The following is a 12,293-nucleotide window of genomic DNA, read 5'->3' on the forward strand; positions in this document are numbered from 1 at the left end:
GAATTTAATGCGTTCCGAACACACATTCGTAAGTCGAAGCAACCCTATCTAAAAATTCGTAAGTAGAAAAAATCCTATCTAAACCACATCCAAGATGGCGGACGGAGCTCCATTCGTAAGTAGAATCATTCATAAGTAGAGTTATTCACATGTAGAGGTACCACTGTATATATATAGCTCAAATGCTTGCCCAAATGTGTATCTTAAGAGACATGAGAAGAGACATGATCTCACAGCCTAAAAGCCTGCTTCTTTGTATCCATTTGATTATTCCTAGGAGCTGCCAGAATGTTTTATTTTAGCGATAATACCCCAGTAAACTGGAAGCACCACTCTTCAGAAGCTTAGTGGCTTATGAAGAAAAAGTGCAGCTGGTCTTCTAAACTAAAGTAGTGACCTTTAAGTAGGAAATCAGAAGTACATTCACATTAGAACCTGTTATTCATGGTGCAAAACCATACTGGTAAATGTCATGTAAGTCAACAATGCTGAACTGCAGCAGAAGATGGACGTAACTGACCCCAAGGGGTTAGAGACTCATAATTGTTAATTGTTTGTCATACCAGATTGTTGTTAACAATTGTTAATTGTTGGTGAGCAAAAGAAATCTCCCAAGACTGATATTCTAGTATTAATGAAGGGCTTCATGCAACATTCATAGGTTTGAGTTAACCCTCAGGCATCCCCAAATTTTGGCCCTCCAGATGTTTTGGACTACAATTCCCATCATCCCTGGCCACTGGTCCTCTTAGCTAGGGATCATGGGAGTTGTAGGCCTAAACATCTGGAGGGCCGCAGTTTGGGGGTGCCTGCCGTAGCTCATCTGTAGCCTTTGAGTTGTGGTGTCAAATGCTCCAGCTCAAATGGAAGGATGGGTAACAGGCCTAATTCAAACAATACTACTGCACCATGGGAGTGGCTTTCATGTGGTGTGATCCCAAGTTACACTGATTGGATATGGAAAGGGATTCATATTGGTTGGGAAAGTTATTGGTTCCTTCTCATATTAATGTCATAGTAGCCTCCTGGGGGAAGTAGGGAGAAATTACATTCACCCGTTATTACATAGATCCGTCCTTATTTCTCCTCAACTCTCCTTCTCCCAGATCATTTTTCTCATAGCTGAGCTTTATTTCCAGTTTTGAAGCCTGGCTAGGAAACAAGGACCCGCCAGGAGGAGGTTGCTGAGAAGAATGGCAGAAAGCCATGGAAACATTTGGCACTCTACTTCGCCTGCTCCTCCTTCACTTGAAATGCATACACCCTCCTGCCATTTTACCTAAAACTTGCAGGAATTTATATGTGGGATACTTTCAAACACACAATCTCCCAACTGCAGTCCAGCTAGAACTGTTGATCATGAAATGTTGTTGATCATGTAACAAAGGAGGTGGACAGACCACAATCTGGGCTGATATTAAAAGTGCACACACAAACACACAGACTGACACATCACAGCTTGACTCAGTGATGTGGGCCGATTTCCCCCCTTACCTCCATGCTTTGAATGTGTGCATAACATTTTGTACAGTCATGGCGGACCACATGATCTGAGCCGACTTGCATATACTACTATGTACAGTGGTACCTCTACTTACGAATTTAATGCGTTCCGAACGCACATTCATAAGTCGAAAAAAATTGCAAGTAGAATCCCATAGGAATGCATTGGGAGAAAAAATTCGTAAGTCGAAGCAACCCTATCTAAAAATTCGTAAGTAGAAAAAAATCCTATCTAAACAGCATCCAAGATGGCGAACGGAGCTCCATTCGTAAGTAGATACATTCGTAAGTCGAATCATTCGTAAGTAGAGGTACCACTGTACATGTTTAGTTAACACTTCAGAGAAAGTGGTGCCTTCCATCTTCCATTGTATTCATAACCCCCCTCATTACAGCAGGGAGAGAAAAACAGTACAGTACAGGTATACAGAAAGCATCGACATTCGATAACTAACAATCTGATTTCAGAAAATAACTAGTCTGTTTTCAACATGAGGAAAGAAACATTTATCCTGATTCTGGCTTCTGCTTATATTTTCCCCCCTTTGGCCTCATTCTATCATGCATCTACTACATGATAAGCCAGGGGAAGGGAGCTGAAGTGTTCTTAGAAACAAAAAAACTCCCCAAGTACAGAATCCAAATTCTGCTACAGAAACAAACTGCAAATTAAATGGATAAGGTAAGACAAGGTCAGTATGCTTTCCAAACCCACCAATGCATACCCAAAAGGCTTTCTTTCAAGAATGACTGGCATTAAAAGCTGTGGACCAATATATAGTCAAAACTATGGATTATTCCATAAGCAAGTATATACTGTAGTATAAATACTACTTGCAGGTGGGTTTTCCTTGGGTCTTTGAATCCACTCTGCGTCTTCATTTGCAACTAACTTCAGGTTGTACAGTGCCTTCCCAAGGATGTCATTCTGACCAGTGGGACTGGTCCCAAGAGAAAAGTTCCAACTCACAGAAACCAATAAGATCATTGTATGTTGTAAGCAATAAATGGAAACTTGACTGCTTGGCAGAGAAACTACCAAGTTTGGTGATTTGGTGAGTTTACCCTTCAATCTTGTCAACTAGGAAATGCTCCTGGGTAACAAAAGCAATTGAGAACTACCCTGTTTCTCCTAAAATAAGACATACCCATAAAATAAGCCGTAGCAGGATTTCTAAGCATTTGCGCAATATAAGCCATACCCCGAAAATAAGACATAGCGCCGTTCTGGAGGGCACCAAGGAAGAGGCTAGGCTGGACATGTAATAAAAAAATAAGACATCCCCTGAAAATAAGCCACCGTGGGGGTTTTTTGAGGAAAAATAAATATAAGACGGTGTCTCATTTTCGGAGAAACACAGTATATCCTCTGGGCAGTAGAGTGTGTCACTTTAGGGGTTTTAATATGTTTTTGGGTGTGAGGAACTGAATTTTTATTATTTATAGGACAACATTCAGCTTGGCAAGTCTATGTTTGATAAAGCCACACAAACTGCTTTCAGAAAGCCAAAGAATTTTATTTTTACCTTCTGAAAATGCCAGGTAATGATAATAAATAAATAATACTGCAAGTACTTGGCAATATTTAATGACTTCTTTGCAATTTTACACACATTTACAAACCTAAATTATATTCATTTAACCAAACTTTTGAATTACAAAGTAATGTTACAATTTTTGGCACCCCTCATTTTGGGAATTGGAAAGTTGAAAATTCAACACGCCCTACTCTGGGCAGTAGCACTTCAGGTGGGGCCTCAAACAACTGGATGCTCCTCAACGCAAATAATTTTCTCCATGTAAAAGCAATGTTAAGGAGGAAGGTTCTAGCTTATCCATCTCTCCAAAATTCTATGTACGGAAATGTTTTTGAATTGAAGAGTCCTCACTACCTGCAAGTGAAGTGGTACAGCTCAGACCACAGGTTTATTACCTCAATGACAGCTAGAACTTTAGTGATATTATGGCATCCAGTAGTTGGGAGTGTGAGGCAGGGGTGCTGGGAGGAAGAATGGTTCAAGCACTTTTAACCAGTGCTTTTCTTCTAGGAAAAAAGCGTCGGTACTGTGTACCCTTGAGTACCCTCCCCCCCCCCAAAAAAAACCAGCACTGGAGAGAAGTAACAGTGAGTCATCACTGCAAGGACTTTGCAGAAACAGGGCTGAAAGTCTGAGCAAGAAGACATTCCAATGGCAGAGGAGAGCCATGTCTGCTGCAGACTGATTTGGGGGTTCCTCACTGGAGAGGACTCTGTATACACCATATGTCAAATGCACACACATGAAAAATAATGCTGGAAACTGTAGTCCAGGCATCCCCAGACTCCGGCCCTCCAGATGTTTTGGACTACAATTCCCATCTTCCCCAACCACTGGTCCTGTTAGCTAGGGATCATGGGAGTTGTAGGCCAAAACATCTGGAGGGCCGCAGTTTGGGGGTGCCTGCTGTAGTCCCACCTCACCCCCAGCATCTTTAACAAAGCTACAAGTCCCAGGAAAGATTATGTGTTCTTACCAGTTGGTCAGCTTCAGAGCAAGACTTGTACCTCTCTTGCTCTCCAGTCTTCGTCCAGCCTGTCCATAACTCCTCAGAGTACCAAAGAGCTGCTTGGGCTTCAAAATGCCGGAGAGGGTGCTCAGGAACAATTGTGTCGGCCACCCATTTCACCTTGCCATTCGATAGTGAAACCAGAGCTTTGCTGGGATCATCAGCTTTCTCCACTGCCAAGTCCCCCAAGGCATTTAAAAACACATCAAGTTCCATCAATCTCTGATGGTGTACCACCCAAATGCCCCCCCACCCTTACAGGGGGGAGGAGGTGTCCCTGTTGGTCCAAACTTAACCAGATACTGACCATAACAAGGGAATGCATTGCACACTCTCATATCACCTGGAGCAAATATTACATCAAGGGTGTGCCATGCTGGGGTGCTGGACCAATGACCATCTGAGAATGACCTATAGTCTATGCTGTCAACCCCCGGATTTGAAGATAAGGAATCCTATGGGGCTGTCAACTCCCAAATATGAAAGTAAGGGTGCTGAATAAGGGATTTTCCTGCAAATTTTTTTTGAAAGTTTACAGCACTGCCTATACAGTAGTTGTCATAGAGACCATGAAGTCTCAAGCTGGCCTGACAGCAGCCTCCCCATGGATATTGAAGCCACCCAGAATTCTTGTTTTAGGGTCCTCCAACAATACCACAGAGACTACCATGGCCAGCCAGGTCAGAGATGCTGCCAGGCAACAGGGCAGTTGGTAGACCTGCAGCATCCTCATTCTCTCTGACCAGGTGCAGACCCTCTAAGCCCATCCCAAGATCAAAAGACTTCCTGGTCAAGAAAATGGTGTTCTTATAGGCAATAGCAGCACCCCTACCTCAGCCTCCCAGTCTATTTTGAATTGGTGCAGTACATAAAACCCAGGTGGGCGCAGCTGGGTACGGACATGCCCACCCAGCTCATTCACCCAAATATTGGTAATGCAAGCTAAATCACCTTATCCACAATCAAGTTGTGGGTGAACATTGTTTTATTACAGACTGATCTGGCATTCAGCAACGGCACCACCAGACCAGAGGGCTCAGTGCTACCAGTGACATCCAGTGAAGTGAGAGGACTAGAACAAGGAACAGAGGCCAAACACCTAGGTCTCTGCCCCAGGTGGTAGTCAGCCCTGCCTTCCCCTGCCTACCACCACTGGAATTGGGGCAGCATCTCAGCCTTTCCCTGCTACCTGCCCACCCAGGAGCATTAATGCACCACCATTCACACCATCAGCAGATGGGGGATTGGGCCACAGAATAGCAAACTAAGGCACAGTAATATACACATCACACAGTCAGAAGTAGATGGTAAACCCTCTAACTCAGGCATCCCCAAACTGTGGCCCTCCAGATGTTTTGGCCTACAACTCCCATGATCCCTAGCTAATAGACCAGTGGTCAGGGATGATGGGAATTGTAGTCTCAAGACATCTGGAGGGCCAGAGTTTGGGGATGCCTGCTCTAACTACTCTATTCCCCCAGCCTCTCACCCAGAGGGCGCCCCACAAAAACCAAACTTTCCCTCCACCAGGCTCTCAGCTTGGCTGAGGGTCACAGGCTTGTCTCACATTATGCCTGGCCTACACTTTTATATCCTGCCCCTGCCCCTGCGTCTCCTCAAAGTGATGACGCCAAGTCTAAAAGCCCTTTGATGTCAACCATTTCGGAGTCAATCTTGCCCCCTTCAGCAAGGCTTGCTGTCATAGTAAAGCAGACCCTAGACCACACATCCCTTCTTCTTTGGCGAACACTTGTAGCCAAGTAAAATTGTCTTCCATAAACACAGTTTTAACAATGAGTCCGTAAGTGACTGTGGAGGCCAATTCTGGATCCACACATCCTTCCACAGTGGGAACATTGGTTTCTGTGCAGGAGTTGATCACGGTGTGGATTTGCCAAGCATGCCTTCCTCTTAGCACGTTTCTCCCTTGCGCCCTGAGTTCAAGTGTTTTCAAAGCCCATGACACCTTTGGCAAAGGCTGTTCTCCAACTGGAGCGCTCACAGGCCAGTATTTCCCAGTTGTCGGTGTTTATACTACATTTTTTAAATATTTGCCTTGAGACACTCTTTAAACCTCTTTTGTTGACCACCAGCATTGCGCTTTCCATTTTAAAGTTCTCAAATAATAATAATAATAATAGCTATAAGCAGTGCTTTTTCTGCAAAAGAATTGTTTAGGGGTACTCTCATTTTGACTCAAGAAAACCACCATTTTATACCGTAGTTCAAATCGGGGGGAAATAAATACAGTAAATGGACAAAAGTACAAAGATTCACAAAATGTTTAGCACTAGCTATAAGCAGCACAAACACTCTTACCTGCAACCAGATATTACACAGGGAAAACTGTTGTAGTACAAAATATGCAAACACCTGCTGGCTGAGATAGCAGAGTAGGCAAGGGCCAAACTGCTACAAAGTCAGCTCCTTTTACAAGGGAAAGGGCGGCAGGGCCTGCTTTTAAGGAAGGTCCTGGAGCACGCTCACCACCCCAGCTGCTTTCAATTAGCCAGCACCCAAACAATAACCCTTCTTTTGAAGTTTAATCTTCTGATGTCAGGTGATTTGCAGGAGGTGGAGGGCCTCACCCACCTGTAAAGTGTGGCTGCTGAGTGTGAGCCAGTTCCAGCAGAATGCAAAGGAGGACCGGCAGGTAAAGTTATTTGAATATATACAGTTGGCTAAAATGACAGAAACAATTAGGAATAGAACAAGCCAAAAGTTTGTTTAGGAATGGGAGTGTTATAAAAACTATCTAGAAAAACATTGTTCTCAAATTAAACCTTTATTATGCTTTGATTAATTTTTGCAAAAGACAAAGTTATTATAAGCAAACAACTTAATACCAAGAAAGCGGAAACATTTAAAGAAGGCAGTTAAGGAAAGGAAAAATGGACTCAAATTGAAGTAGTAGACGGAAGTCAAATAAAATTTTAGAATTTTTAAGGTTTTATAATTAAACACAACAAATATGGATTACGGGTGGTGGGAAATATATTAAGTGGTTATGTAATGTTGTTTTCTCTTATGTGTTTGCTTATTCTTAGGCTAAGCCTGAATTATGGATGGAAAATGTATATGGATGTATGCAAACAAAATGTAATAAAAATTTAATTTAAAAAGAGCAAACACTGGAAACACTTGGCAACTGGTGGCTCCCTTTCATAACTCTGGATGTTTTCCCCAACCTCAAAACAATTTTTTCAAATGCTGGTAATAAATCGCTCCTTCAAAGTTAGCTCCCAACATTATGCCACATTACTGTATGCTGATACAGGCTGCCTCAGTTCTCAAAAGTTCCTAATCAAAGTATGTACCATAATTCCTATTTCCCTACAGCCCATCTAGTTGTGAAATAATTATAAGTTTCCAGTGTAAAAGAGCAATAAAAATTTAACTATCAAATGTAAGGCAATGGACTAGATCCTGTCCTTAGCATAGGCAAAATGGCAAAAAAGACAATCACGGGAATGTATACCGGATAGTCAGAGCAAAAACAAAAACAAAACTATGCCGTGATAAATCCCTGAAACGAGATATTGATAAAGTGAATAATACTAAAACTCATCTAATGATTACTCAAAGAAACATAATAGGTTTAAACTTCCCAAAATAAAGTTTGATATAGAAAAGACATGAATTTCTCAAAGTAACCTCTAAATAAAGTAAACCTTGACAAGGTGCTGGCTAAGTGACTCGTTTCACTGGAAAATCTCTGTTTCCTCAGAAAGGAAAATGTTTAGGGGCTGAGGTTTTATTATAATCAAAAACTAATCAGGAGCTGTAAACTCTGAAAAGAATTGAAAATTACATAGCAGTCAGGGATAAATTTCCCCAAGATAAGACTATAGTTGTTTAAACTAAATGTTAGCTAACCTATGGGACTCCTAGTTGTGATGTTGAGACGCCATTGTTCAGACTGCTCAATGAACAATGGCGTCTCAACATCACAACTAGGAGAGCTTTTACAGCCCTTTACTTAATCTTTTCCTAAGAGCAATGATATTCATTAGTTGAATTGTCCCATAGGTTAGCTAACCTTTAGTTTAAACAACTATACAGTAGTCTTATCTTGGGGAAGTTTATCCCTGACTGCTATGTAATTTTCAATTCTTTTCAGAGTTTACAGCTCCTGTTTAGTTTTTGATTATAAGAAAACCTTAGCCCCTAAACATTTTCCTTTCTGAGGAAACAGAGATTTTTCAGTGAGACGAGTCACTTAGCCGGCACCTCGTCAAGGTTTACTTTATTTAGAGGTTACTTTGAGAAATTCATTGTTTTTCTATATAAAAATTTCTTTTGGGAAGTTTAAATCTATTATGTTTATTTGAGTAATAATTAGTTGAGTTTCAGTATTATTCACTTTATCTAATATCTCGTTTCAGGGATTTATCACGCCATAGTTTTGTTTTTGTTTTTGCTCTGACTTAGCATAGGCAAAGCATGTGAAACAAGGCCAATAGCAGCAAGTAAGGAAACAAACGCCCAAAAAAGTAATAGTATAACAATTCCTTTTTTAAAAAAACCACAACAGCATGCCTTTTATAATAATCAGAAGTGGGCCCAGGGGATATGGCCTTTCTATCAACATTTTCTACCAATTTTACTGCTCATATGGGTGGCTCCAAATATAATGTGGGCTATGAATTACCATAATCCATCGGGGGGGGGGCGGGGATGAGCAATTTGGACCGTTGTTATATAAGCAGCTCCCCATGCAGGGATCCCCATGCTGGTGCACACTTCCAGCATTGGTTTTCCAACACGTTACACACTCGCTTTTGTTCGGGCGTGTTACAGATCTGGGGTGTCACCGAGTTTGGGTCTGCAAGGGCACCCGTCACTGCAAGTGTTGGTGAATGTTACAAATTAAAGAACTGTAGAATTTGGATAATATTTTGAGTATTGAAGGGAAGATGGCAGGCCAGGGCCTCACTGGGATAGAAGTTGTGAAGAATGACAAAAAGCCATTAGCCCATCCATTAAATCAGTGATGGCGAACCTATGACACGCGTGTCAGACATGACACGCAGAGCCCTCACTGCTGGCACACGCCCCATCGGCCCATTCACGCTGCTGCTGTTGTCCCCCCCCCCATTTGTTCTCCCGCTCCTCCTACAGCTTGTCTCCGCTAGAGCTTGTCTCCACTGTGTTTTCTAACCCTTTCTGTGCTGGTTTTTTTTTGGCGCTTTGGCAGACTATGTTGGTGCTGCGTGTTAGTTCCAGTGAAGGTATTATTCATCATTTATTTCTGTTCTCTTTCCCCCCAAAAAAGCGCAGCAGCTTTGGGTCATCCCCCCAAAAAAAGCAAAGCACCTTTGTCACACACACACCCCCAAAAAACCTCCAAAACTTTGGTCAGCAGCTCCCCACAAAAAGTTCAACAACTCTGGGCACTTTGTGATAAATAAGGGGTTTTTGGTTTGGTTTGGTTAAATAATTAGTTTTTTGTTTATTAAATACAATTATATATTACAATTATACATTTTTGTTAATTAAACTATAAATATCGCAAAATGATGGTTTCTTTCTCGAAGTGACACACCACCCGAGTTATGGTTGGATTTTTGGCGAATTTTGACACACCAAGCTCAAAAGGTTGTCCATCACTGCATTAAATCCATCATCAGGGTAGGAGTTTCAGACCAGATTCAGCAGAGTTCTGGTAAAGGTTAGAATTTCAGCTTCCACGACACAAGAAAACAGAAGGGGCAGGCTGTGACCACCACCAAGTTGCATCCAGTACATGGTGGCAGAAACATGATCCTTCGTCCGAAGAGGAGCCCAGACCCAGGTCAAAGATCAGTTTTTAAACAGAGCAAGCCTGGATACAGGAGAGTAGATTTTTCCTTTAGCCAGTCAGGGCTGAGAGAGCCTACCCCCCCCCGTAAGCTAGAAGATCCCGCAGCTGCTAAGTGGGTTTCTGCAGAGTCACTGTGACCTTGACCAAACTTGCAGCACACTTTCTATAAAGGTGGCGAATTTGGCTAATTAGCTGGAACTTTATTTTCCTCAGCAAGACTGCATCTAGAATCCTAAGTAAAAAGCCATTAAAATGAAACAAACAAATTGGCATTTATTTACGCCTTGGTTATTTATACCGTGCCATTGAAAACTCTCCATACCACAAATAGCTTCATCTGCAGGTTTCTGCACATCACTCTTGTTTTCAGAAGCTTGGGGCTTTTACAATGAAGAACCCGGACTGAAGCTTAGAGTAAGTAATTTGTTTAAAAGTTTATTACAGGTGTTATTCCAGGATTCTCTGTAAATCTTGGGCTGGACTTGTTTATGCCTCTCCCAGAGCATTCTGAAATTCTGGCCTGCATCAAGGAATGAGTCAGCAGACCTTACGCAGTGTAGGGATGCCATACACCCTGATTTCCCATGACATGTCCTGAAATTCGCCTCTGAAAATGGCATCCTGGAATATTTTTCGGATAAATCTGTCAAAGAGGGTTAAATTGTGCCGAAAATGCCAGAAAAAGCTCCAAAATTCAAAATTTATTGTAGCTTCTACTATTAAAAGCTCAACAACTTTTGAGGTGTCCTGGTTTGTAGTTTTTTAAATATGGCAACCCTTTACATAGGAAAACCGGAAGCTGGCTTATACAAAGTCAGACCGTTAGTCCACCTAGCTCAGTATTGTCTACACTGACTGGCAGGGTTTCAGCTAGGCGTCTACACTAGCTTTACCTGAAGATGTTAAGGAGTGAACTTGCAAGCTTTTGTCTGCTGTTACCACAAAACCTGTTGGGATGGGAAACCTGGTGTAGAAATAACCTGCTATTCACCAAGGTCCCAGGGCGGCTTGCAAGTTTGCAACCATTTTAAATACAGCATTAGTAGCAACTTGCAATTGCAAAATGCAATCACACACACACAAAACAGCGTGGGCCCTGGAAACATGCATCTCAAGACCAGAGGCACAGCGGTGTGTCTGGTTATCTGTTATTTTTTTACCCTGCTTTTTGACCTGTCTCCAAATGGTCATGAAATTCAACCTCTGTAAGAACCTTGCAATTGCACAGGTTTCAAGCCACAGAAGACACAGATCTGTGAGGAAGGAATGGGAGAAAGAACAAATGGGGTGGGGAGTTATTTTTAAAATATTGGAACTGAAAACAAACAAGACAGAAAGTGTTGTCTAGGTCCTAGAATATACGACGGCTTCTGATGGGCTGCCTTGAACTGTACTAACATCGGGAATTTCCAATCTGTCCGGAAGCCTGCTTGAAGAACAGTGTGTGTTTGTGGTGATGTTTTCTCACTTGTTTATGCATTATTCAGTTTGGTTGGGGTTTATTATGGCTGGCCAAGCCAACCGTCCTTGGGTTCGCTCTACCCCTTGGAGGCGAAAAGTAAAGTAAAATATGCTTGCAACTGGCTTTTGGCGGTGGGAGCTAGGAGAGCGTTTTTTTCGGAGCGTGAAAACCTCAGTTCCTTGGCTCCTCCCCTCCCTCGCACCGCGCGCTGCACGTGGCGAGAGGCGGCGGGGGCGGAGCTTATAAAATCCGCTCCGGTTGCTGGCGCGCTCCATTCGCCCGCCAGCCGCCGCGATGGTGGCGGTGGCGCGACAGCAGCGGACAGAGGCCGGGCACGCTGTGGAGACAACCGGGGCTGCTGGCGCGCTGAAAAGTTCACCTTCGAAGCGCAAGCCGGAGGGATGCTTGAAGCCGAGGGGACGCGACGAAGGAGCGGGGAAAGGGGACGGCGGCTGTGAAGACGGGAGAGTGAGTGACCGACCGACAGGTTTCTTCGCGCCCTATCCGCGCTTGCTTCGCGGGGGTCGGCTTAGCTTCGCGCGGTTTTTCCATATCACACTTCTATGCCCGCCTGCGGCTTCTCTCTCTCTCCCTCCGCGGGTCTCCTGATGGCCCCTCAGCCCGAGCGAAATCTCGCACTCGAGGGCTGACCCGTTGAAATCAACAGCGAAGTCGCTCACGATTAGCAAACTTTCGTTGTTTTCAGCGGTTCGACGCTTGCACTTCTGGATCCCTCTGGCCCGGAGTCCCGTTTCTAATAGCCGAGGACAAGAAGGGCTTGAGGGAAACCACCCAAGCCCTCTTTAAGTTTCTTGTTGCTCAGCAACGGGGTAAAGCTCCAGCAAACTGCTCCTGAACCTGGAGGTTCCATTTTACTGCCCTGGCTAATAGCCGTGTGTATATGTATATGCATGTACTGTATGTATGTATGTATGTATGTATGTATGTATGTATGTATGTATGTATGTATGTATGTAT

The sequence above is a fragment of the Zootoca vivipara genome, chromosome 16 (genome assembly GCF_963506605.1).
Source record: "Zootoca vivipara chromosome 16, rZooViv1.1, whole genome shotgun sequence".
Lineage (NCBI taxonomy): Eukaryota > Metazoa > Chordata > Lepidosauria > Squamata > Lacertidae > Zootoca > Zootoca vivipara.